General features: G+C 44.3%; 1 long non-coding RNA gene across 1 annotated transcript; it reads right to left on the bottom strand.

Moving 5' to 3' along the window:
• On the bottom strand, window positions 1-27945 carry LOC141374253 (uncharacterized). The gene is made up of 5 exons (XR_012380998.1): window positions 27830-27945; window positions 16706-16836; window positions 11222-11305; window positions 10019-10125; window positions 1-295 (listed from the first exon to the last, which is right to left on the bottom strand). It is a non-coding gene; the product is annotated as an uncharacterized lncRNA (long non-coding RNA).

Below are 27945 nucleotides of genomic sequence, written 5' to 3'. Positions count from 1 at the left end.
ATTATCATCTCAATATACAATCAGTACAAAAAACGATCGATGAACTTGTTTCCATCCTTCTTTCATGCTCAGTCTTTGACATCTGGTGTATGTTGTACGTGTACAGCACATCTTGGCTCAGACGAGCCGCGTTCCAAGGGCCCCGTAGCCACACGCGGCTGGAGGCTACTGTCCTGAACAGCGCAGCTCTGCTCAACAACCGGTTTCCAGGAAATTCAGAAGACAGAGGAATGTGTGAACACCACCACCCCGATGCAGTCAGCCAAGTTCACAAGCTCTGATTTTCTGGAAAACTCTATAGAAAAAGCAATCTAGCTTTTTTTTTTTTTTAAGAAATACATTTTAAAGGGGGAAATTAATGGAGAGAGGACCCATAAATTAATAGAGTCTTCAGAGACATACATATCAACCAATCAGTGTATGTGAACCTTACGGGATCCTGGTTGAACCAAACAATCTGTAAACAATCTTTAAAACATTTTATAGTGTTTGAGATAATTGGACATCTGAACACTGAATATTTGGTGCTGTTAAGAGTTGTTATTTTTTCTAGGTGTGATAATGGTATTGTGGTTATTTATTCTTTTAGAGAGTCATTATCTTTTAGAGAGACATACTGAAATATTTATGAAGGTACTTTGACGCTATGACGTATCAATGGGGTGAATTCATCCCATGGGCCATCAGTTGGAAACCCCTGGTCTACCACCTACATTGTGTGTTTTTCTCTCTGTATGGTCATCGTCTGCCTGCCTCACTGTCTGCCTCTCCCATAAGATCACGAGTCTCTTGTTTCCCGCTGAATCCCATATGCCTCACTCACTCTCTGGCATAGGGCAGAGTTCAGTAGATGCATGGATGGACGGAAGGACAGAAGGAGTGAGGTCACTCACACAATTCATGGAGGACGACAACGCAAAGATATGCATCAGTACCACACCCGGCAAGGGAGGGAGAGAGGGAAGAGAGGTGACTTGGCTTCTGAGTTTGGATGTAACTGCACCACTAGCCATTAGCAAGCTCCTCAGTCCAGGGCCACAAGGGCCAGACCAGCCCCTTTGCAGAGCTGCCAGATTCTGTTCTTGGAATAGTGCTTCTAGAGCACTCACTCCACTCACGGTGAGGACCTGCCTTCCTGTGTCCATAAAGCTTACTGCCTGTGGTTACTCAGCACTGAGGGCCTGAGGGCTATGACTCCCATGCTTCCCCCCCCCACCCCCCGCCTCTGAACACCCCTGGTGCCCAGAGCTCCAGCAGGGAAGCAGCCTGCCTGGCCCCCTGCCAGCCTCAGGGCATCGAAGTCATGGCTGTCAGGTCAGGATGGGGCAGGGAGGTGGGGCTTCCCTTGGTCTGCCCCCCTTCGGTTCCTGCTGGCTTCTTTTGAGGAGCTTCTCCTTCCCCTGCTCCACCGCCCACTTGGCTGTGAGGACACAGAAAGGCTCATCAGTTGCTATAATAACACCTACCACCTTCTTCTGCACTTAGCTGGGCTATTTAGTCCCTGTTGGATAATGGATCTGCCTGTAGAGTGACCTGGTCCCCCTTAAACTGGCCAGACACTGGCCCAGGCTGTGGCCTCAGAGTTGGGGCTGAGGCATTATTACTATTAGCAGAGGTGTTGTTGTTTTAGGTGGCCAATTACTGAGTGCTCACTGCGTACCAGTATTATAATGAAGCCTTTACAAGCACTATCTCATTTAATCCTCACAGTGACGCTATGACATAGGGAACATGGCTTTCGATTTATGGCTGAGGGAAAAGCCAGTATGGTCTAATGAGAGCGGGGACACTGCGACTGGGCTGCCTAGGTTTGAACCCTGCCTGCCAGTTGCCAACTGTGTGGGCAAACCACTCCCTCTGTGCCTCAGTTTCTTCATCCATAAACGGAGGTAATCATGTGGCCAGGAATAGTGTCTGTTATGTCGCAAGTGCTGATCTTGGTCAACCCCAGAAGGAGATCCTGAGACAAGCGTACCAGCAGAAATAGTTTGTTTGGTGAGATCTGAGGCAGGGAGGAGGGAGTGAGGCAGAAGAGGGAGGTCGCTGGGAAAGTGTGCTCTGTTGAGTTACCAGTATGAGCAACTGGAGATGAACCCTGCCGAGAGCCGGTATAGCCACACTCTTCTGAGTTACCCCATATGAAGGGTGATGGAGTTGGGGGCTTATCCACTAATTCCACCAGCCATAGGTTGAGGGTTGCTCCTGGGTGGGTGTGAGCTCCCTAGCGCTTCTGTCCTACTGGATGGGCTCCGTGAAATCACTCTGGCATCTGCAGGAAGCTTGTAGCCAGGTGCTGCAGGCACCGGCAATGTGGAGCTGGGCTGGGCCTGCCCTGACAGCACCCACAGTATCTGCTACATAGCTCACAAATGTGTGTTGAATGAAGGAATAAAAGCAACCAGGGAAAGCAGAACAGCCCCCCGAAGAAGTCAGTGGCCCAATCCCAAGAGCCTGGGGATATGCTACATTACATGGCCAAAGGACTTCGCAGATGTGATTAAACTTACAGATCTTAAAATAGGGAGATTATGTGGCAGACCCAATCTAATTATATGAGCTATCAAAAGCGGAGGACTTCCCCAAGCTGGAGTGAGAAGGAAGCAACAGAAAGAGCAGCTGGAGAGGTCCAAGCACAGGAGAGACTAGCCTCACTTGAGAAGCAGTGCTTGTGGCCCTTAGGGGCAGAGGCTGGCTCCCAGCTGACAGCTAGCAAGGTAACAGGGACCTCAGTCCTCCAGCCACAGGACCTGGACCCTGCCTACAGCCCGACTCCTCTCTGAAGTGGGTTCTTCTCCAGAGCTCCAGCTAAGCGCTGGGGCTGGCCAACACCTCTACTGCAGGCTTGTGAGACTCCAAGCACCATACCCAACTGAGCCCCTTGCACTTCTGAGCTACAGACTGTGAGATAATAATTGTGTGTTATTTTAAGCCACTGGATTGTGGTAATTCATTACAGCAGCGCTGGGAAATGACTACAGAAACTGAGGCTCAGAATGGGTGAATAACTTGCTCAATGCCATATAGTCAGTAAATAATAGAGTTGAAAAGCCATTTATCATCAATAGCCAGGTCCCTGACCTCTAGGTAATGCACTTCCTGCTTTTTGAGGGGCAGGAGAAGAGAGGAAACCCCTGAGAAAGGCTGTGGAAAGGGGGAGAGTATGGTTAAGAGCTCAGGTTCTGGGTTGGATCTAACTGGATTGACGTCTGTTCTGTACCTAATTAGCTGGGTCACTTTGGGCAAAATCACATTACTTCTCTAAGCCTTAATTTCCTCATCTGTAAAATGTAGCTGACAATGGCACCTGCCTGGTGGGGTGTATTGTGAGGACTAGAGGAGATTGTGCTTACAAAGGGTTGTCTGTAATGCAGGCACATGGGAAGTGCTAGGTAAAAATTTGCCTAGTATGGTCATATATTCAGCATCCATTTTGTGTCATGTGCCTTAGTGGAATCCTAATGCACATAACCACTGAGGTAAGTATTGTTGTGCCTATTTTACAGATGAGGCAACAAGGCTCCTAAACACTTTTACTTTTTTACTGTGTGCATTTTAATTTATGAAATTAAAGGAAGTAAGGATGGGAATTTCACTTTCGTCCATGAAAAAGGCAACAACCAGATGGAAAGAAGGCAAACACATGAGTGAATCCTCATGTTTACCCTGATGTTTAGCCTAGAGGTACTTTCCAGATCACAATATAAGATGGTGGCAGAGAGCAGAGTTTGAATCTGCTGAAGTAGTTGACATTTGCAAGGCAGAGTGCCAGAGGGGAGGGATTTATGCAGGGGAGGATGGCAGGGGGAGAAGTTCATGTGGGGGTTTCTGGTAGGTCCTTGGCCAAGGGCTGGAGTGCACATGTGCAGGGAGACTCTGAAAGGCCCAGCAGAGAATGAAGACACTGGTGGTCACCTAATGGAGTTCCATCCCAGTCTGAGTGGACAGACCTCACTGAGTATCTTGGACATTCACTTGACAGCTCAGAAAGGCCACACCTTAAGAGTAAAGATCAAGCATTGGGGCCATGTCCTAGTACAAAAGACAGAAAAAGATATACCACCCCAATGATAAGCTAAAGAAAGCTGGTGATATGTAAATAACAGACAAAACTAACTTTAAGATAAGGAGAGCAATCAGAGATAAAGAGAGACTTTTCATAAGGACAAGGGAGCCAATTTAATCTTAAATGTATAAGCACCTAATAACAGAATTTCATAATAAATAAAGCAAAACCTCATAGCTTAAGGGAAGAATAGACAAATCTATCATCATGTTTGGCAAGGTAACAACCTCAGTAATTGAAGAAAAAATAGACAAAAATCAGGAAGGATATAGAAACTTTGAACACTGTCAATCACCTTGATCTAACTGACATTTTAAGAACACTACCCCAAATAATTGCAGAATACCTTTTTTTTTTAAGGTACATGAAGTGTTCACTAAGATGGATCATAAACTGGGCCATAAAATAAGTCTCAATAAAATTCAAGACTTGATACATTTTAAAAGACTGAAATCATATAAAGTGTGTTCTCTGCCCACACTGGAATGAAATTAGAAAATCACCACAGCTCTAAATACCTATAAAAAAGGAGAAAGACATCAAATAAATAACCCAACTTTAATTAATAACCTTAAGAAACTAGAAGAGGAGCAAACTGAACTTAAAGCAAGCAAAAGGAAAAAAATAATAAAGATCATGGTGGAAATGAATGAAAAGAGTACAGAAAAACAATAGAGAAAATTAAAACAACCAAAAATTGTTTCTTTGAAAAGATAAACAAAATTGACAAACCTTTGGCTAGATGATCAGGAACAGAAGAGAGAAGATTCAAATTACTAAAATCAGGAATGAAAGAGGGGGCATTATTACCAACCTTATAGAATAAAAAATTGCCAATGTTACTTTGATACCTAAAGCCAGAAAAAGACATAAGAAAACCACAGACCAACATCCTTTGTGGATAAAGATGCAAAATCCTCAACAAAATACTAGTAAACCAAATCCAGCAACCTATAAGGATTATACACTATGACAAAGTTGGATTTATCCCAGAAAGGCAAGGTTAGTTCAACATCCAAAAATCATTTAATCATATCAATAGAACAATAAATAAAAATCCCATGGTCATCTCAATAGTTGCAGAAAAAGCATTTGACAAAACCCAAACCTACTCATGATAAAAAATTCTCAACCCATGAGGAATAGAAATGAACATTCTCAACGTGCTAAAGGACACCTATGAAGAAGCCACAGCTAATGGTATACTTATTGGTGAAAGACTGAAAGCTTTCCCTCTAAGATCATGAATGAGACAAGCATATGTACTCTCATCACTTCCATTCACTATTGTACTGTAGGTTCTAGCCAGGAAAATTAGGCAAGAAAAAGAAAAGTCTCCACATTGGAAAGAAAGAAAACTGTGCATTTGCAGGAGACATAATCATGAATATGGAAAATCCTAAGGGATAAACACCAGAAAGAAGAAGGAAGAGAATAAGGAAAAGAGGAAGAGGAAGAAGAAGAAATCACAAAAAAAGGAAAGAAGGAAGGAAGGAAGGAAGGAAGGAAGGAAGGAAGGAAGGAAGGAAAATTAGAGCCAATAACTGAGTGCAGGAAGGTTGCAGAATGCAAGATAAATGTACAAAAATCAACTATATTTCTATGTACTAGCATTGCATAATCCAAAAAATGAAAACAAGAAAACAATTCCGTTTACAATCAAAAGATTAAAATGCTTAGGAATAAATTTAACAAAAGAGGTGAGAGACTTTTACATGGAAAACTACAAAGCACTTTGAAAGCAACTAAAAAAGACCTAAATAAATGGAAAGACATTTGTGTTCATGGGTAAGACTTAATATTAAGATGGCAATACTGCCCACATTTAGCTACAGATACAATGCATTCTCTATCAAAATTAGAGTTGTCCCTTTTTTATTTTTGCAGAAATTGATAAGCTGATCCTAAAATTCATGTGGAAATGCAAGAGAGCCAGAATAGCTAAAACAATCTTCAAAAATAACAACAAAGGTGGAGAAATCATACTTCCCAATTTCAAAACTTACTTCAAACTTACAGTAATCAAGACTGTGGTACTGGCATGAGGATAGATATATCCATCTAGAATAGAACTGAGAGTCTAGAAATAAGCCCCAGCATTTATGATTGATTGATTTCTGACAGAGTACCAAGCCAGGTGGAGAATTGTCTTTTCAACAAAAGGTAGTAGGAGAACTGGATAGCCACATACAAATTGAATCAGCGACCTTAGTATAAGAGCCAAAGCTACAAAACTCTTGGAGGAAACATGGGTGTTATTTTTAGTTGGATTAGACAATGTTTTTAGCTATGACATGAAAAACACAAGCAACAAAATAAAAAATAGATCAATTGGACATCAAAATTAAACACTTTTATGCTTTAAAGGACACCATCAAGGAAGTGAAAAAGACAACACACAGAATAGGAGAAAATATTTGCAAATCATATCTCTGATAAAGGTCTAATATTCAGAACACATAAAGAACACTTACAACTCAACAATAAAAAGACAAATAACCCAGGGGAACCTGCGTAATTCAGTCAGTTGAGTGTCTGATTCTTGATTTTGGTTCATGTCATGGTCTCAGGGTCCTGGGATCCAGCCTCACATCGGGCTCCATGCTTGGTAGGGAGGCTGCTTGAGATTCTCTCTCTCCCTCTGCCCCTCTCCCACTGTGCGCACGTGCTCTCTGTCTCTCTCTCAAATAAATAAATGCAAAAAAAAAAAAGGACAAATAACCCAATTTAAAAACGGACAAAGGATTTGAACAGACATTTTTCCAAAGAAGATGTACAAGTGCCAGTAAACACATGGAAGCTCAACATCATTAATCATTTGGAAATGCAAATCAAAATCACAATGAGGTACCACATCACATCTACTATGATGGCTAGAATTAAAAAAAAAAGCAACAATAACAAATGTTAGTTAGCAAGGATGTAAAGCCCCTAGACCCCTTACACCTTGCTAGTGGGAATGTCAGAGTGTGCAAGCTGTAGAAAACAGGTTGGCAGTTCCTCCAAATTTAAACACAGAGTTATCATATGACCCAACAATACCGTTCCTAGGTATATTCCCAAGAGAACTAGAAACATGTGTTCACACAAAAATTGTGCACAAATATTCATAGCAGCATTATTCATAAGACCTAAAGGGTAGAAACAACCCAAACGTCCACCAACTGATGAATGGATAAACAAATATGGTCTATCCATACAATGGAATATTATTCAGCCATAAAAAGGAATGAAGCTATAAACATGGATGAATCTTGAAAACATTATGCCAAGCAAAAGAAGCCATAACATACAAAGCCACATATTGTATGATTCCATATATAAGAAAATTTCCAGAATGGGCAAATTCATAGAGCCAGACCAGTAAGTAAATTAATGATTGCCAGATGTTGCTGGGGGAGGGGAATGGGGAGTGACTGCTAATAGGTACAGGGTTCCCTTTGGAGTGATGAAATGTTCTGAAATTAAATAGCAGAGGTGATTGCACAGCCTTATGAATATACTAAAATCACTGAACTGTATACTTTGTTCTTTGTTATATAGTTTAATAAAATAATTAAAAGAACAGCATACACAGAGCATTTGTGTTAGGAGGATTTTAGCTGCAGGTAACACAAATACAACTTCCACTAGTTTAATCAATAAGGAAGGTTATTGACTCAGGAAGCTTTCAGTCCAGAGGTAGAAGGAGCCCTCCAGATTGATTGATTCAGTAGCTGAATGTTGGTGTCAAGGACTCAGATTTTGGTAAATCTCTCTGCTCGGTAGTCCTCAGTGCCAGATTTTTTTCAGACTGGTAGTAAGCAATTTCAAGTGACTCCAGGCATCACATTTGGACAAAACAATGTCCTGAGGCATAAAAGAGAGCTCATCCTAAGATTTGCTCTTAAGAAAGAGGAAACTTTCCCCCAGAGTCCCCAACAGACCTGCCTACACATCTCATGGCCAGAAGTAGCTCGTGTGTCCATCTTAAGCTAGTCACTACAATCAGGAATACTATTACTTTCATGTCCCTGAGGCCCAGCCTGGGTCTTGGGGTGCTATCAACCTTCCCTGCAGCAAATGGCTGAATGGGGAAAAGAATGAGTACTAAACATAGTAAGAATTAGGAAGGAAGGGGGAAATAGATGCTGGATGGGAAGCCAATAGTTAAGTTATCTCAACAGAAGATGATTGATTCAATGTTTATAAATTTGATTACATAGTATTAAAATATTCAATCAATGAGCTAGAAAAAAGTACATGCACAAGGTGAAATTCAGTGCTCTCCATGGAGATTTAAGATGTAATTGTACCAACCAAGGATACAGTATGACCTCCATCCTCTCTGCCAGAGGTTCCCCAGAGAGGTTCCATCTTCTAGTAACTGGACATCCCCTAGAAGAGACCTTAGCTACAGAATAAAGCAAGCCCCAACCTGAGAACGTGTTATATGTATCATAGAACAAATAAATGAATTTCTAATTGTTCCTAAGACAGGATGAGTCGTAGAGTATTTTTCAATTTATAAATAAAAATGGTTAACAAAAATAAATAATAAAAAAAGCTTTTTTAAAAATAGGCAAAAGACTTAACAGATACTTCGTAGAATAATATATCCTAATGGCCAATGAGCATGTGAAAAAGTGCTCAACTTCCTAAGTCAACAGGGAAATTCCACTTCTAAAATTAACAGCACCTAAATGCCAAATGTTTATGAGGACATAAAGCAGCTCGAAATGTCAGACATTGCCAGTGGGAGTGTAAAATGGTACACCCATTTTGGAGAACAGTTTGTTAGTTTCTTACAAAGTTAAACAATATCTACTAACCCGCAACCCACCCACCCCACTCCTAGTTATTAATCCTCGAGAAATGAAAACAAATGCCCTCAGAAAGACTTGTTCAAGAATATTCATAGCAGTCTATTCATAAGCCAAGAAGGAGAAATAACCCAAATGGCCATCAAAAGGAGAATGGATAAACAAATTGTGTATTCATAATGGAATACCGCTTAGTAATGGAAAGAAATGCACAACTGCCCAGTATGGATAAATTTCACAGACATGATGTTGAGTGAAAGAAGCCAGACCCCCAAAAGTACATACTGTGTGATTCCATTTATATGATTTTCAAGAACAGGTAGATCTAATTCAAGGTGATAGAATCAGAACAGTGATCGCCTATGGGGGTTAATTGCAAAGGAACATGAAAAAACTTTCTGGTGATGGAAATGTTCTGTATGCTGAGAATTGTGTTGATTACATGGGTATATACATTTATCCACTTCTGTTTATTGGTACACCCAAGATCTGTGCATTTCAGTGTATGTAGATTTTTCTTCAATTAAAAGAAATGAAAAAGGTGAGAGGCAGAAGTGGTGACTAGAAGGCAGGTGTCTAGAGCCAAATTGGAAGAGGCAAGAATTCAGAGTTCCAGAGTTTGCCTCTGGTGGCCTGGGGCCCTGGGGCCCTGGGGGGTGTCTAAGCAGGGGTGTGGCTTAGACTCTGGTGTGTTCCAGGGACACTGTCTGCCTCTACCCTGCTGTACGGCTTTGGCGGCTGTGTCAGCTTAGCTCCTAGGATCTGGGCTTTACCCTCTGCCCCGTCCTTCCTTTAATGCCACAGAGAGTTTGTCCCTGAGGAGACGCTCAGCTGGAGGGACAGGAGCCCCTGGGCCTCTAGTCTCCAGCCCTGGGTGAACCAGGAGTGAAGGGGAGCCATCCTTCCCCCAGCCCACCCGCAGCCCCAAACCCTGCTTTCCTGAACTGAGCAGAACTGAGGCTTCTGAGAAATCTCATTTTGAGTGCCAGCCACCTTCCCAGTCCTGCTCTATGATTTATTACCGCTCTGCATGGGTGATGACTCAGTGTGGGGGAGGTGACAGGAGCCTTGTTGCTGCCAAGGCAGCCCAGGGCTGCTGCTGAGGGAGGAAAAGCTGCCCATCCTTTGGGGACTTGGGATTTCCGCTCCTGACCTGTTTGCTGCCCACTCTGTCCAGACAGGATGGAAGAGGCAGAAACGGCTTGAACTTTGGGGACAGACCAAATTGGGGTCATCATAGGTAAGCCTTAGTTTCTTGTTCTGTAAAATAAGGTAGGGGTGTTTTAGGGCTTTGGGTGCATGTAATTTATTGAGGGAGTACCCTTAGGAAAAACCTTTTTGGGGTGAGGGAAACAGATAGGGAATAGGGAGGAGCCAAGGGGGAATATGATCCCAGGTTAGGTCCAGCCTCAGCCTGATCCACTGGGGGCTGTGGGATCAATCACACTACAAAGTTGTTCACAGCTCCAGATGAGATGGGGAGCCAGCCTTTTGCACCCCCTTTCAGCACTGACTGTGGGATGCTCTTGGAGGGATGTAATCAACTAGTGAGGCTCCTGTCAACCTAGGGCAATTTTCCAGAGAAGGAGAGCAGCTTTGAGCTCTTGGCAGCCAACACACAACTGGTGAGTGGGCATGCTGGCCTGGTTATGGAGACCTGACTGGGGCCCCAACAGCACCTATTAAAGGGGTAAAATACCCATTGCCCAGGGCTTCTGTGAGTTCACAAAATAGGCAGTAAGAAATAGTGACTACTTCTTACATGCATGAGAAGTGGCACTTAGGACTGCAAATGTGCATGCCCTGCCTACTGTAAATTCAACGCTTTTGGGGACCAGGGCAGGGTGAGAATCAAAAGTCAATGCATTTAAGCAAGAGGAATATAAAAAATCCTTAATAGCCAGAAAGAAGCTGTCAGAGCAGCTGGGTCCTGGAGGCCCCCTTTAGTTCCTGGAAAGTTTGGGGTTCCTAAGGAAAGTTTGGCTGGGGTAGGGTGGGGAACCCTTCAAGAAACTGGGACAGTGGCTACCAATCATCTGGTCTTACCAGCTTGGCACATCATTCTGCCTTCCTGCCATGCATGTGGGTGATCTTTATGGGTACCTACTGGAGACAGGAGAGCCTTCAGTGACCTGTCCCTACTCCACCCCCTGACATTTCTCTATCATGTGCTTCTAAGAAGTTGAGCATTGACCACTAAGCATCATCTGGTCCATTCAACCTAGGACTCTGCTTTTAATGGGGGCTTACCAGAAACAGTGAGTTTAAAATGTTCTTGGGAAGTCCACATTTTCTCTAATAACCTATTGTATGTACATCATGGAGGGAAGAACATTGACTTTGGAATCAGATAGACCTGGTTTTGAATCCCACTCTGCCACTTCTTGGCTGTGTGCTCTTGGGTGAGTTGCCTTACCTCTCTGAGCCTCAGCTTCCCTCTCTGTAAAAAAAAAAAAAAAAAAAATTAAAGGGATAAATTAATGTGCCTGCTCAGAATGATGACTGGGAGGAGTGAGGCTCATGCTTAGCACACAGCAAGCCCTTGACAAATATTTGCTCTTTGCCCCTTTCCTCTTCTGGAACAATGTATTTTTGGTCCTGTCATCCCTGGCGGGGGGGGGCAGCTTTCCTAGGTTCACCACCTGCGCTAGGGGGTCCTGCTCATCCTCCTTGTTTATCCTAATGGAACTCTTTACCCTCTGGGAGGGGACCCTTGTCCTTTCAGTTTCCGGCCCCAGTTCCAGGAACTGCCCCACAAAGACTTGGTTATTTTTTCTCAGCTATTTCTTACACCTCCCAGAAGACTCATCTCTTTTATGAGCACCCACATTGTCCCCTCCATCCGGCCTCCCTTTCCTTGGAAAGACAGTTTTCCTTGAGGTAGAGCCTTTGCCAGTAAGCTGTGTCTATTGTTTAGAAATCCCGATGAAATGGGATGAAAACACATGTAGAATTTTCCATTAGAGATGACTTCAGAGGGGCTGATGGTCAGTGCCTATTTCCTCCCCTTATTAGAGGTGCTTCTGCAGAAGATGAGGCACTTACAGGTCATAAATATCAGGGACAGGCAGCACAGTCCCAGCCTGATCTCAAGGTCCACGGAGGTAGCTAACAAGTGAAGTGTGTCTCTTTATAGAGTCTGGGAGTTCAGACCAAGTGAGGGAGATCCAAGTGTGCAGGGACCCTGCCCTGAGTTTCAGGACTGCTCCCCGCAGGGGGAGGGGATTGGGGCTTGAGTCCTGGCATGGCAATTTACTAGCTCTGTGATCTAGAGCATTTTACCAAACCACTTTGTGCCTCAGTTGCCACTCCTATAAAATGGATATGATGATAATCAGCATTTTTTCCTGATAGTGAGGGTTTTCCTCCGTGACACACAGGCATCATCACTTCTGGTAGTGTCACCGGCTTCTTCTAGAGAGTAGCCCCTTCACACCCAGGCCCTGTATTTGGGAAAGGCTGGCCTTCAACCTGGGCATGTATTTCAGCCCTGGCCTACAAGCGTATTCCAACTTCAGGCCCTGCCTTATTGTGCAGAGATGGATGCTGGACCCCTGAAGGTTCAATGGACCTCGATTCCAGGACTTCTTTTGGAAGTGTTGAGAAACAGCTCTTTCCACAGGGGTTTGTGAGGTGTCCAGGGAAGGTTTGCACTCTGGACTGCTCGACCATTTTGCTTCCATGAAAGGAGCATTTGACTGAGAAAGGAGCCAACCCAAAGCCATGGGATAGAGTGGAAGGTGTCTGATAACATCCTCTGAACACCAGGACCCAGCTGGACCTGAACTTCTCTTCAGGGTTTTTAATCACTGATTTTTGCTAAAGCCAGTTTGGGTTGGATTTTCTTTCCTTTGAAGTTGAAGAGTCCTTCAGTAGTGTCATATATACAACAATAACACATTCCTCTCGGGTTGTTTGAAGACAAACCATGAGAGGCTCTTAGCACAGTACCTGGCACACAGTAAGCACTCCAAAAATGCCCTTTTCTCCAGGGCCCGTTTTCCCATTTGTCAGACGGGTGCATTGAACTGTGTCCCAATGCTTCTTAGAGGAGATGGAGACTATAGAGGGGAAATCTGAGCAGTCTGTTGAAGTAACAGGAGAGCACTGGGGTAGGAAGAACACTCCCCAAATGTCCACATCCTAATTCCCGGACCCTGTAACTTGCACTACATGGCAAAAGAACTTCAGCAGATGTGATTGATTAAATTAAGGAGTTTGAGACAAAGAGATTCTCCTAGAATATATAGATGGGTCCAACCTAACCATGAAAGTCCTTAAAAAATCTGAGAATCAGGTCAGAGATGCAATGTTGTTAGCTCTGAAGATGGAGAAAAGGGGCCTTAAGCCAAGTAATGTGGCAGTTTCTAAGAAGCTGAAAAAGGTGAAGACATGGATTCTTTCTAGATCCTACAGAAAGTAATGCAGCCCTGCTGACACTTTGACTTTAGCCCAGGGAGACTGGTGTCAAGACTCCTAAACTCCAGAACTGTAAGATAATCAATTTATGTTGTTTTTAGCCACTGAGTTTGTGGTAATTTAACAGCAGTGACAGAAATTCATATGAGCATTCACACATTTACTTATTCTTTTCATTCATTCATCATTCAGCAACTATGTATCAGGCCCTATTAGTAAAACAGATTTCATTTCTGCTCATAATCTACTGGGGACACAGAAACTACTACTCAGTTTGAAAAGCTCTGTCATGGGAAAATGAAAGCTCTACAATGAGGAATGTACGTGTTGCTATGGGAACACGCAGGTGGCACCTAACGCAGCTTGGGGGTGAGATGGATGGTGGCCAGAGAAGACTTCCTGTAGGAAGTGCCATCTTAGCAGAGACATGAAGGATGAACAGAATTAACCAGAATATGAGCAGTCTTCTCTGGGGGGAGCTAAAAAGTGTATGGTGGTGTATTAGTCAGAGTTCTCCAGAGAAGCAGAAGCAACAGAACACGTACATATGTACACAGAAATTTATTTTAAGGAATTGGCTCATACAATTGTGGCGGTGTGGTAAATCCAAAATCTGCAGAGTAAGCCAGCAGGCTGGATACCCGGGGAAGAGTTGCAGTTTGAGTCCAAAGGCCTCCTGCTGGCAGAATTTCTTCTTGCTCAGGGAAGGTCAGTCTTCATGCTATTGAAGTCTTCAACTGATTAGATGAGGCCCATCCCCATTATGCAGGGCAATCTGCTTTACTCAAAGTTCACCCATTTAAATGTTGATCTCATCCAAAATACACCTTCACAGAAACATCCAGAACAATGTTTGACCAAATGTCTGGCCACTGTGGTCCAGCCAAGTTGACACATAACATTGGCCATTATAGGTGGGCACCAGTGTACTCCACAACATACAGACATATGAAAAATCATATTATTTTGTCTTAGTCACTTAAGGATGTCCCTCTATCTACACTCACCAGATTTGCAAGCACTTCAGTCTCAGCTATGTTTTTGCAGGCTATCCCTTTTTAGGTTCAAAAAAGAATGAAGGATGAGGGTATTTTAAGACCACTGGGAAAGCAGGGATGGGGCCTGTTCCCTCGTCCACATGAGGGCTACTGTGGCCATTTCTCCCTCTGCTCCCCAGCGCAGCTGTTTGGCCTGCTTCTCTGCTCCATCAACCCCGACTGGGTCCGAAGTTTTCCTTCACCACCAGCCACATGCTTGGATGTGGAAACCCTCAGGAATTCACTCATGGTCTCAGGGCTATTTCACCAGGCTTTCTGCAACTGCATGGACACTATGTCTCTTCCCTCCTTGCAAAAACAACCACCCTGAGAACCCCTCCATTTCCTTCCCTGCCCCTTCCTCCCTAATGGGATCTCAGTCTGACCCCAGCTCCCTTCCATAGACTTATGAAGTCTAGCTGAAGTCTGGTGTAGGTGAGGGCCCTTCCAGAGGCCTGTCAAGTTCTGTGTGAGGCTCTGAAACACAAAAGCTCCTGGAAGTATCAGAATCCACACTCAGAATTATAAAGGGATTTGGGGGAGAGAGGAGGAATTGATAAAGGCTTGTAACTTTTCTAACTCATCAGCAGAAGTGAGAATTAGAAATAAATTCTTCAATGAGTGACTTTGTCACATACACATTTGACAGACAGACCTGCTGTGCAAAGGCCCTGGGGCAGGAGGGAAACCACATGGAGGCAGGGGTGGGCAGAGAAAACAAGGGGAGAATGGTGAGAGATGAGGTTGGGATGGTAGGCAGAGGCCAGACCACAGGGGGCTTTGTGCCAGATAAGAGGTTTAAAAAGTATCCTGAGGATGGCAGGGAGACATGAAGTACTTTGAGTGGGAAGCAACACTATCACATTTGTGTTTTAGAAGACTCCCTTGGGCAAGTGGGCAGAAAGTGTCCTTGACGGGTATTATGGGCGGAATCATGCCCTACTCCCATATGCTGAAGTTGGAACCCCTAGAAACTCAGAATGTGACTGCTTTGGGAGATAGGGCCTTTCAAGAGGTCATTAAAATCAATGAAGAGGTCATTAAGGCCAAGTCATATGGATGGGCCCTAACAGAAGATGTCTGGTGTCCTTATAAAAGGATGAAACTGGGACACAGACACAGAGGGAGACCATGTGAAGAGACACAGCATGGCCATCTGCAAACCAAGGAGACAAGCCTCAAAAGAAATCCAGCCTGCTGACACCGTGACTCGGATGTCCAGCCCCCAGAACCATGCGGAGTCACATTTCTGTGGTTTAAGCTGGCCAGTCTACGGTGCTGTTGCAGGCAGCAGCCTGAGCAGACGTGTAGGACTGGGCAAGAGTGGCCCCAGGGTGCAACCAGGGCAGCTGCTGTGACTCTTTGGATGGAAACTCAGCCTGGGGGTGACGGGCAGACAGCCACCAGAGGGGCTCAAAGGCCTGCAGCTGGGCGAGGCCTGAGACCAGACACGTTGACGTCCCAAACACTTCTGTGTCGAGAACAGCAGGGCCGGGTGGTGATTACATCCGGAAAACTGTTCTCTGGCCATATTCCCACGTGCTTCTGCACCACGTGGCACAGATTTGGCTGCCCTGGGCCTTAAACAGACTTCCTCAAACCCGAAACTTTTTTTTCTTCTTCCTCCTGCCTCTTGGACACAGTGGCATTTTCCAAAGCTTGGTCACACCAAGAAATTTTTATCAAGAAGGATCAGATCATTTTTCTTCCTTTGAGGGCATGATCACACTCATGTGTATACTTTGTCAATTGTTTTGTGAAAACTTGGCATTTGGATACTTCTAGTGGTTTTAATTCTGTATAGTTCTAGAAGCAAAATTCAGGCTTTTATATTTTTATATGTAAATGTTTATATATTGTGGTTTATGTAATTATATATATTGAGTTATTATTAAAGTACAGGAAAATGCATACATCTTAGGTATACAACTTGATAAATGTTTACCCGTTTAAATTGATGTAACCCCCCCATCCAGATCAAGGTGTAGAACAAGTCATCTCCCCTGTGCTCCTTTGTATTCAATAACCACCCTCCTCACCCCCAAAGTGACCCCTATTCCCCAAGCTTTATCTGTTTTTGAACTTTATATAATAAGTTCATGTAATCCATGGTCCTTTGTGTGCAGTTTTTTTCACTGGATATGATAGCTCAGTACCATACCTTTCTGAGATTCATCCATGTTGTTGCATTTATTTGTAGCCATTTTTTAAATTATTGCTGAATAGTATTCCATTGTATCACTGTACCTCTCTGTATCCAGTCTCCAGTGGATGGACAAAGGCCAACTTATTTTAAGCAAAGCAAATATAAGTCATGTTAAATTTCAATGAACAGAATGTCCGGGCTGAATGGAGGAAAGCTTGAGATCATCTTTTCAACTTACTTATTTGTTACATGAGGCCCAGAGAAGGAAAGTGAGTAGCTCAAGGTCCCACAGCTTTGTCCGACCAGAACAAGGATCCAAACCAAATCTTCTACTTCTCTGGCCAAATTCCTCTCCACATCTCACCGTACCTTTTAAGCAAATATGGAAAAATTAATCCTTTATTTCCTAAAAGGACATATCCTTTTAGGCATGTAAGTGGCAGGGAGGTGGGAATTCGGTCTGGAGTGTGTGGGAGACAATTTTCTCCTTAAAAAGTTTGACATTTTCCTTGGCAAGACCTCAAAGATTTTCAAGCCTCTGGTGCCTGACCTTGTCTATCTGCTTTGCTCTCCCCAGGGTCGCATCTTAGAAAGGGAAGCCAGGAAAAGGGCAAGGCCTGTGTGATCTGGAGGGCACAGAACTGGGCAAAGATAGCCGTGGTGTGGAGCCCCAGCCTGGCACTAAGCCTGGGGAGGACTGAGCAGTAAGAAAAGAGAAAGAGAAGGCCCCATGTAGGTAACTCTGATTTTTTTTTAATTTTTCAGGGCCTTAGTAGACCACCATGAATGGGGTTAGTCTCAAGAACTGGGGTATCTGGAGCAGAGGAGGGAGCCCAGCTTGCTGGACAGCGCTGTGTTGGGATCCCTGCTCAATAAGCCATGTGGCTTTGGGTGAGTCCTTTTCTCTCTGTGGGCCTCAGTTTATTCATCTGCAAGATGGGAAGTTTAGGAGGATCCAGTGACCTGACAATGGGAGAAAGAAAGGTAGTGGGTCAGGTTGAGTTCGTCTTCCCCTATGTGATGGTGGGTAAGTCCCCAGGCCACACCAGCTAGCTGAGCTGTGAAGTTACTGATGCGCCCCCATCCCAGATCCAGCATCAGTCAGGCAGCTTCCACAGGCACCTCCACAGCTCAGATCTGTGCAGCTCCAGGCTGAGGAGACAAGCCCAGTGCCCACACTAGAAGGGCATGGCTATCATTCTTCATGGGAAGCAAAGTGGATGTCTTGGGATTTTCTTGATGGACAGATGCTGCTTGCCATGTGACGCAGCAAGTGTCTTCCTCGCTCCGTTTCTGTTGCTTTCACTGTAAAATGGGATTAAATAATGCCCCCCTACTGCAAGATCATCATGAGGATTAAGTGAAGCAATGATTGCCAAAGCACTTAACACAGAGCCAAGTTATGTGCAGTGGATAAAAGAATGAGTGTGGGATTCAGGCTGGGTTTGAACCCTGTCCCCACCGCTTCCTAGCTGGGTGTCTTTGGAAAACCTGCTTAAGCCCTTTGGGCCTCAATTTCCTCATCTGTAAATTGGGGGAATGACTGGAACCCACTTCACACAGTGGTTGAGCACACCAACAGGTCACAGGTGTCAAAAAATAGAACAGTTTGAAGCTGACTTAAGTCACCATCTTGGTGGGGTAATAATGGCTAAGGATTCTTTATTCTTTAATCTCTCTGTCTACCAATCATAGCAATATAACTGAACTGTAATCAGTTAGAGCAATATAATTGAACTCTATGGTATTACAGCAGGATCTTTTTTATTTTTAAAATTATTCTCTTTTCTAGAAGGGGGTGTTAAAAAGGAGACAAATAGGCCCAAAAGGGAGTCACTTGTGCTTAACTCCACATCAGCAAACCAAGACTTAGTACCTCATCTAACTGCAGTTTCCACAACCACCCCGGCCCCCAAATGTAACCTTTAACCAGTCAACATGGAATTATCTGGTCAGCACTAGTGAGAAAAATCCATCTGATAGACCCCTTCCATTCTCCTCAGGAGGGTGACCTTGCCTGAAACAATGCATTCTTTGCTAATAATTTCCTCCATTCTCTCCCCTTCTGTCATTAAAAACTTCCTTTTTACAGCTTTGCTGGAGCTTCTTTCTACTGATAGAAGGGATGCAATGTGATTCACAAACCACTGAATAAAGCCAATTTAATCATCAAATTTATTCAGTTGAATTTGTTTTTTAACAGATTTGGTTGGTAGCTATGGGATCCAAAGTGACCTTCTGATGGCATTTGGGGACAGTGAGAAATACAGGCATGGTACTCTGTAAACCCTTTTGAGATCACTGCCTTTCTTGCCACTTCTGAGGGCCATGAGTAAATCCCTCTTGGTTTTGAGCTCTGCTCTCTTTGCATTAAACTCCCAATCTAATTGACTTTCCAGTCCAGAGTTTAATGCGTCAACTCGTTCGCAGACAGTTCCATCCGGAACCCAATCCCTGGCCTTTGGGTCAGTCCACAATTCCTCAGTTCCAGTCCGCAGTCCCCATTTTAAGATTGATTTTATGGAGCCAATAAAACCTTTTGGAATAATCAACCTGGTACCTTGCTCACAAGGTTCTAGCAAAACGGTCTTAAAAAGAGCTTTTTTTTGAGGGTGCCTGGGTGGCTCAGTCTGTTAAGTGTCTGCCTTTGGCTCAGGTCATGATCTCAGGGTCCTGGGATCGAGGCTTGCATCGGGCTCCTTGCTCAGCAGGGAGTCTGCTTCTCCCTCTCCCTCTGACCCTCCTCCCCACTTGTGCTCTGTCTCAAAAAAAAAAAAATAAAAGAGCTTTTATGGTCAATCACTATTCTCGCTGCACTTATGATTAGGCGAAGTTTAACACAAACGAATGTTTTACTGTGATTATCTTTTTAAAAAAACCAGGGATAATTATAGGAAGAAAAATTATGTTTATACCTTTATAGCTATTAGATTCTAATACTGTTAATTGTCCTGAGTATCTTTCAACTGGACTGGACTCTGAATTCTTCTAGTTTCTTAAAATATCTGGCTATGATGCATTAAACTATCATTTCTAACTCTCTCCCACCCTTCTGATTTGAAGTCACTTAAGAACAAAGACAGCCCTTGAATCTCCTTGGAAAGGACTATTCCGGGTCCTCCTCACTACCCAGACGGCAGCCAAACTTCAGGGGCTTGAACCTTGAGTCCCCATCTCACAGCTGAAGGCTCTGTCCTGTGCAAACACTGGAGACCTCCAAATCCAACTGACCAGGAGAAGGAGGTGACGGAGGTAGACTGCCTCCTCCCAAGATGCCAGATAAAGACTTCATACTTTAACTAAACATGAAACCCTCTGTTCCTCCCTTTCTTTCCTTTACTTTGGCACTGGCCTGGAAAGGTAACACCCTCATGAAACTCTCCCAGGTCACTGCTGAGAGGCATAGCCTTTACCTCCCAGACTGCTAGATTTGTCATCAAAAACTTGTCTGTCCATAAACAATGTCATTTTAGCAGAAAGCAGTTTGTGCCCCAACAGGGATTGCCTTTGTATGCAGTAGTTATCATTCTCCGTGGACCTGTGAATGCCTACATGGCTGAGATATAACTGGACAATGCCTCCTAGGTTATTTGTGTCCCTAACTGCCCCAAAACAAACAGAGACACCTGATTGGCCAACTCTCCTGGATTTACACCAAGGAGTTAGGAATTGCCAGGAGGCATTCATAACTCAGGATTCACTTGCTTTGACCGGGCAATACTTGCCTGATTAGAAGTAAATGTAAATGAGGCTATGATCAGGAATCTCTCCTTAACTCTTGGAAGTACCACAGAATCCACTGTTAAAACAGTAGCTGCCCAACAAAAATCCTGACTCTCGTCAAAGCTATCTTGATAACATGACAACCTGATTACCATTTAGCTGAGCAAGGAGGTATCTATCTGTGCCTTGGGCAACACTACCTGCTATACCTGGGTTAACACTTCTGGGGAAGTTGAAACTCAATCACATATTATCACTGAGCAAACCACTTGGCTTAAAATGGTGACCCCCTTCAATGAGTCTTTCTTTGACTTACTTGATTTTGATTGGTTTGGGCCTTGGGGACCGTGGTTCTGAAGTACAGTCCAAACATTGGGAATTATCCTGCTTATAATAATCATAATAATCTCCCTGGTGCATTGTATTCTCCCAACGATTTAAATGCCTATTTGCAGCCACTGACCACCAGGCAAACAATCTCCTGAAGACTGGAATGTCAAGAAAGGAACGAAGAGAACAACTTAAGAATTGTGAACCTAAGGTCGTGGCCTGTGACTATCACAAAGATTAATCCAAAAACATCACAACCTGTGACTACCACAAAAAAGGATTAACAGAAGCTTCAAGAACTACAGAGCAGTAGCTGGGAGTGGAGCTAATGCCCTAAGTTTTGATGACACCTCTCAGTTAAGCTGATAGTCGGATCAAAAGAGGGAAATTGTTTAAAATACAGCAAGTCCCAAAATGGAGTCATGTGTGTTAAACCCTAAGTCAGCAAACCAAGACTTAATACCTACCCTATTCAGTTTTAAGCCCCCAGAAATGTAAACTTTAACCAATCATCATAGAATTACTTGGTCAGCACTGGTGAGATAATCTGCCTAACAGACCCCTCTTCTCCCCTTAGGAGGGTGATCTTGCCTGAAACAACGCATTTTTTGCGAATAATTTCTTCTTTCTTCCCCCTTTTCACTTTAAAGACCTTGCCTTTTCTACTGCTTTAGTGGAACTCCTTTCTACTGCTAGATGCGATGCTGCGGGGTTCATGAACCATTGAATAAAGCCAATTTGTTCTTCAAATTTACACAGCCGAATTTTTGTTTTTTAACAGGGGCAACGTGGTAATTGGGAAGGATGGGGATGTCAAGTTCAGACCAAGTGCTGAATCCTGATTTGGTTCCCTAGCAGCTGTGGGAAACTGGGCACGCACCTCCCCTCTCTGAACATTACTTTCTTCCTCCGGAAAATGGGGGTAAGTATGCCTACCTCAATGGTTCCCCTGAGGCTGAGATGGGGCCTAACCCCAGTCCACCCTCTGGCCCAGGATCAGCCTCCCAGAGTAGGGTTTCCTGGCTTGCCTTTGTGCTATAGTTGTCATGGTAGTAAAAGTTTAGTTCCAGGGCATCAAGATGACTCCCTGCCTTTCACGGAATGTTGGTATTTGTTTACTGTTCTTCAGGCTCTCAGCCTGTGCCCTCCACGCCTGCATTCTGCACGTGGACAAGAAGGCAAAGAAAGGCACAGCCCCAAGTTCCAGGAAACAATCAGGATTCCTGGCTCCTATGCCTTCCTCTGGCCATCTGGAAATATGGTTAATGAGGCCTTCTCCAGGGAAAGGTGAGGGATCTGGGCTTTCATGTCAGACAGACATGGGCTTGAATCTGTCTTGTTCCTTTTAAACCACACACCCTTATGGAAGTGACTTCATTGCTCAGATCCTGTGAAATGGGAAGAATGATGGTCCTTCCCTGGAAGGGTTACTGAGGCACCCTGCTTATGGGTAGTGAGTGGTGTCTTCTATTGTTGTTGAGAGAAATAAGGGCCTGGTGCATGGTTTGCTGACCAAATGGTAAATTCTCCAGTGCGAGCAGAGGCAGGCTTTCTCCTTCACAGCTCTTCATGGGCCCTGGGGAGTGTGGTAGGAACCAGGGTAGCACATGTCCATTTGACAATGTCAACTGAGTGCTTGGCACATAGTAGGTGCTCTATAAATGTTACCCCCCTCCCCCAAACTCTCACAGGTAGCCTGAAGAAGGGCCCAGCACTTCTTTGGGTACCATGGTCCTCAGTTCCTTCTGCTCAGCCCTTTACAATGTCAAAGGGCTTGGAGTCTCCTTCAGCCCCCAGGACAGCCCCGTGCGGCCTTGTTCCCATACAGGGGAGGACACTCAGCAGGGAGGCTCTTGGTAGCTCTATCATCATGACAGAGCTGGTGTGTGCTAGCAATTATATCCATCCACCTGCTGCCCATTCATCATTCATTCACTCAACAAATATTGAACACCCACACTGTGCTCTGGGCATAAAGCAGTTAAGAGGACAGACTCTTCTTGGCCTGTAGAGTTGATAGTCTAACTAGGAGGGAGACATGAATAGATAACTACATAAAAGTTTCTTAATGGCAAGAGTGATAAAAGCTATGAATGGGAAATGCAGGGAGTTGCCTGAGTATATAGGAATGACCCAGCCTCCTCTGAGGGGTCAGGGAAGGCCTCCACGAGGAGGGTCTCAGCCTGAGTCCCCCAAGAGCAGTTTGAGGCAGGGACTTGGTTTTGAGGGGTTTATTTGGACAGAGGGAGTGTCCTGGGGAACAGCAAGGAGGGAGAAGGGTAGTGGGACAGGACAGGAGAAAAGCCAATAAACAGAGTTGTGTTCTTGAGGCTATTACTGTGGGCAACTGTGCCAGCTCCCAGGACCACCTAAAGAGGAGGCATAGAGCTTCCTGGCAGTGTCCCCGCAAAGGGAGGAGGGAGCTCATCCCTGCAGAAGGCCTACCCAGCTTCCCCGGTGTCCCATCCATGGAAGGAGCCCAAGGGCAGCTGTCCAGCCCAGCCAAGACTGAATGAGAGTCTGGACCCAGATGAGTCCGGCCCAGGAGGTGACATTTTCCATGCAGTTTGAGAGGGCCTGGGAGAGGGTGCCAGGGTGGGGGGGACAGCTCCAAATTCACCAGCCTGTCAGAGGGGTGGCTCATCTGCCATAGCCCAGGCCCTCAGCGCTTCTGCTGGTCTGAGTCCCAGAGAAGTATTTCCTGGAGCAGTACATCTTCCCAAAGCCCCAGGCTCCTTCCCGACACCCACCCAAAGCTGCATTTCTCACTGTCCAGCAGGGCACTTTCTCCACCCAGGGCCTCTGCTACTGATCCAGGTGGGCGCGGGGTACACGGGTGAGAAGTAGATTTGTTTCCTTCTCCTCCTTCCTGGACTTCTTGTCTCCTAGACTCTCAAAGGCTTCAGAAAGAAGGAATGGTGAGAAAAAGGTATGCTGGCCTGCTCCGGACATCTTGGGAAAGCCGTGCTGTCGGCTGTCGGCTGTTGTCCACTTCAATTCCAGAAAATCTTTACTTTCGGGCCACCAGATGGTATGCAGCTCCAGTCAGGGTTTAGTGCTTTTTTTTATAGGTGATTCACATGAATCCAACAGTCTATTCCCTGGAGTTCAGTGGCATGGGTTAGCAGTTCCCGATAGGGCCTTTCCAGAGAGGTTGAAGGGTCTTTCTGGGGCTGTATTTTTTTAACAGACGAAATCTCTAGGTTACAAGGTGTGATGCTTAAGGTCAACTCCCAGGAGTGCACCGTAAAGACTGCTCTACCAAAGCATGGTTATTTTTAATAGAAGCAATTAGGCCTTTACATTATTGAAATAGATTTCCTTTTATCAACTCTGGGTCAAAAGTGGCAGGGGCTCAGTGCTTTGGACTGTGACTATCTCAAAGAGCGAGAGCCTATGAGTTCCCGAGGGCGTGGATCAGAGATTTAGAAGGACTGATGGCAATGCTTTAGGCCAAGGTATTTGGAGGATCTCTACAGTTTTGCCAGTTGATTCTTAATAATGCCATGAGTGCATGCAACCAAGCTTGAGACTGAGGGTGGTGTGCATGACAGAAGTGCGGTAGAACTGGCCAAACAGCACAGACTTGTCAAAACAAGTTCAAGAGGGGTTCTCTGGGTAGGTATCCTCTTTTCTGTCAGAAGCAGCATTGGACGGTCTACAAGAGAATGTTCTGGTCCAGTGACAAAACATACAGACTATGATTAAAACATATTTATTTGTGAGAGGAGCAAGTTGTATGAAACCCGTTTGTGCCAACAGGTTTCCCTGGAATGTACTTTGGACAGGTAGGACAGGTGAGGTAGTCACCTTTTTATGGCCTTATTAACTTTTCCCACCGGTGCTGGCCCATGAATGCCATCATCTTGTCAGGAGACCAGTGGTTTGATGCATGTACAGTGGTAAGGGGTGGGAATTTTAAAATCTTCTGGTAGGGCGATTGTGATTTGGTCCAAACCAGAGTTCTCTTTTTATTAGGTTGGTAATTATTAGACTTCCAATATTCTTTTTTCCTCTCTGGGGCCAATTATTGGATATCCCCTGTCAATTTTTCCAAAATTATCATCTGTGATAGTGTTCCTTTGGACCACGACAGAGGTTTAGCTACTGATTTCCCTGAGAGTGGCAGTTTTTGGTGGAAATATCGGCAAGGTGGAGTCAAGTCTAGAATGCCCAGGAACCGTAATAGCCAGAGCAGCTGACAAAAGTACAGCATTTAATAAATTTTGGACATAGACATTTTTAATTTATTCCCACAGGAGGTAAGGGCAATTTGTTGTCTCCATAATATTCTAAAGTCACGAGCTACCCCAAAGGCATACCAACTATCAGCATAAATGCTGGTCATTTTACCCTTGGCTAAGGTCCAAGCTCGAGTGAGGGCATATAATTCTGCCTGTTGGGCTGAAGTAGCCAAAATGTAAAGGTGCTGACTCGATGACTTCAAAAGGAGCTTCAATAGTAAACCAGCACAGTATTTATCCTTTTCATTCCTTTGGTAAGAACCTTCAGTAAACGATGAAAATCTGCATCGGTTAGAGGAGCTTGCTCTGAATTGTCACAGGGATTCCAAAGGTAACCTGTCAGTATTAAGCAGTCGTGAGGGGTTTCACCTGGATCCAAAAGTAGTCCTTGTTTTGAGACCAGATGCCCTAAGTATAGAAACTGAGTTTGAGCAAACTGCAATTTTTCTTTGGAAACTTCATGTCCCTTTAAAGCCAAGAGTTTTAACAAGTGGGTGTGGTCTTCTTGTGAATACCTTTAGCAAGGGGAGCAGAGAAGCAAATCATCTATATATGGTAACAAAGTGGAGCCTGCAGAAAACCTCAGACCATCCAAATTAGTCTATAAGGTTTGTGAAAAGTAAAGACCCTCTGTGAAACCCTGGCATTACTGTCCAGGTGTATTTCTGTTCTTTCCAAGTGAAAGCAAAAAGATTTTGGCTACCCTTTTCAACTGGAATACTAAAATTGCACTGCATAGATCAATTACAGTGGAAAATTTGCTTTCAGTGGGAATGGATGTTAGTAGCACATGGGGGCTAGGAACAACACAGTGCCAAGGGATAACAATGGTATTTATTGCTCAGAGCCACTGGGTTTTCTCCCAGGTAAAATACGGGTATTACAGGGACTAGTGGAGGGGAGAATGAGGCCCTGAGCCTTGTAATCTATTGTGGGCTTGAGGCCTTAAAGGGCTTCTTTATTTGTAGGGTACTGATTAATTATGAGAAGAGACTTTTGAGGGATCTATTTGAATCTCGAATGGGGGGCACACTGTGGATTCTGCCAACATCAGTTGAGGATCTTGCCCATAAAGAAAATGGTATAGCTGATCCAATAGGAACAAATAAAAGATGTCAAAGGGTCATTTAATTCTCTTCATTAGCTATTTTGATTACCACCAACAAATTCTAGAATTGTTTCCTCCTTTTGGAAGAAAGAAATTCTGGCATACTCCTTTTCTAAGAAATCTCAGTCCAATAAATGACTAGGGGTAGAGACACTGAGGAGAAAAAGATGTGTGTCTCTCAAAGATGCATAGGAAATAATAGGTTCAGAGACAGGAACCTGTTTATATCTATTTGAGCCACTATTTGAGCTGTGCTAGCACTCTGAGGCAGGGGCTGCTTTATAGCAGTGGGGTTGAGTTGAGCACTAAGAGTGTAGCTCTGGTGTCAATAGGGACAGAGAGCCACTCCCAATCCGGAGAGTGGTTTCTCCAAGCCTATGAAGAGGGAGGATTGGGAAGAGCCCTTGTAGTTTCTCAGATCCTCCTGAATAGGAATGAGGAGGGCACTGGAAATACTGACTAGAAGGCTCAAAGTACTTAGAGCACATACATTTCTAACAATCCTTTTTCCAGTGCCCTGGCCCTTTGCTAAAACAGAAACTAGGGTTTTTTTAGGGTTTGTTTGGGGGGTCTTCATTTGTTGGAATTGAAAATTTAGTGTTTTTTCTTTTAGGTGACTCATCTAGGATGTGAGCGAGCTGGTTTGCCACATTACCTAAATCTGGAGGGGGCAGTTTCCCATTCCATCCTGGCCCTTTGAACTAAAGGAGAAAGATCCCAGTTCAGCCTGTTAATAAGCATAGTGTCAAATGCCACCTGGGTGGATTCAACATCTAAAGGAAGACCAGAATTTTCTTAAAAGACAGTTTGGAATTGATTCTAATAGTTATGAACAGGTTCATCAGGCTTTTGTGCTCAAGCTGGAATTTTGTTCCAGTCAGCAGGCCTGGGAAAAACTACTGCAATTTTGCGGTGGAGATTTCAGGAGAGTGTTCAAGCATCTTGCCAAAAGTTAGCGGTTTCTCTAAATTCCCTTCAGGATGTTCCCTTCCAGCTAGTTTCATCCAATGTTTGGCCTCACCCACAAGCATGTGAACTAACTGATAAAATCTGAGAAACCAGGTTGGTAAGTTGGAATAACTACACTAAATTTTCCGGCAAACCTAAAGGGATCCTCAGTCACTTTAGGAAACTCCTTAACTATGGCTTGCAATTTAGTTTTAATCCAGGGAAGATAAGAAATTTGGGTTTTACTTAGATCCTCGGAAGACTTAACTTTAAAAAGGCAGGTTTTAATCAATTCAGGAGAGAAGGGAGCAGGGAGAGAGTTGGAGAAAAAGGAATTTTGGCAGAGAGGACAGAGGAAAATGGTGCCAGAGGTGGGACTTGAGCACGAGTTAGGTGCAAAGAAGACAAGGGAGGGGAAGAAAAAGGGGCCTAAGAAGCTGTTTTGATTCCCTCTCAATTTTTTGTTTTACCGCAGTTAATTTAGAAACAGTATTTTGCAAAGAGGCAAATTTAGAATCCTGAAAACTTCTGGAAGCCTCGAGGTACCATTTAAAATAGGCATCCCATTCGGTTTCTTGTTGGTTTTGGAGCGGTGGCTAACTTAATTTTGAGTAAAATGAGTTTGGAGAGATCTTAATTCCCCATAATGGCCACTGGTCTTCGAAATTACTTTGTTAAGTCAGTCCATTTAGTTATATACATGCGCATGTGGAAGGACATAATTTTTAAATGTAAAACCGGCCAGGGTCCCAGAAAGGGGGCGGAGGCACCACCCTCAACGCCTTTCGATGACTGGGATCCCATTTCTTAGAGGTTTTTCTCTACAGGGAAGAGAAGAAATTCCTAAACAGCATAGTTTCAACAGGAACAGCCTGGTTCAGAAACAGAGTCAGACGGAAGCGCAGAGTACCCTCAGAGAAAAAAAACCCAAGACCTTAAAACCGATCCTTAATAAAGTCCAGAGAGCTCAAACACGAAAGAGAGGCTTGAGATCAGGAGAAAACTTAACCCTCAAACTCCAGGGTGGGCAAGAAAGCAGTGAGTTCAACTGGCTCTGTGGGTACCGACACCGGTTTGCTCACCAGCGTGGAGCTGTTGGGGGTCTTCGCCGGACCCCACTTCCGG

Source organism: Callorhinus ursinus, unplaced genomic scaffold (genome assembly GCF_003265705.2).
Source record: "Callorhinus ursinus isolate GAN/ISIS: 27379988/994484 unplaced genomic scaffold, GSC_fseal_2.0 scaffold15, whole genome shotgun sequence".
In the NCBI taxonomy this organism is placed as follows: domain Eukaryota; kingdom Metazoa; phylum Chordata; class Mammalia; order Carnivora; family Otariidae; genus Callorhinus; species Callorhinus ursinus.
The sequence above is the reverse complement of the archived record's forward strand: the minus strand, read 5'-3'. Positions and strand labels throughout refer to the sequence as shown.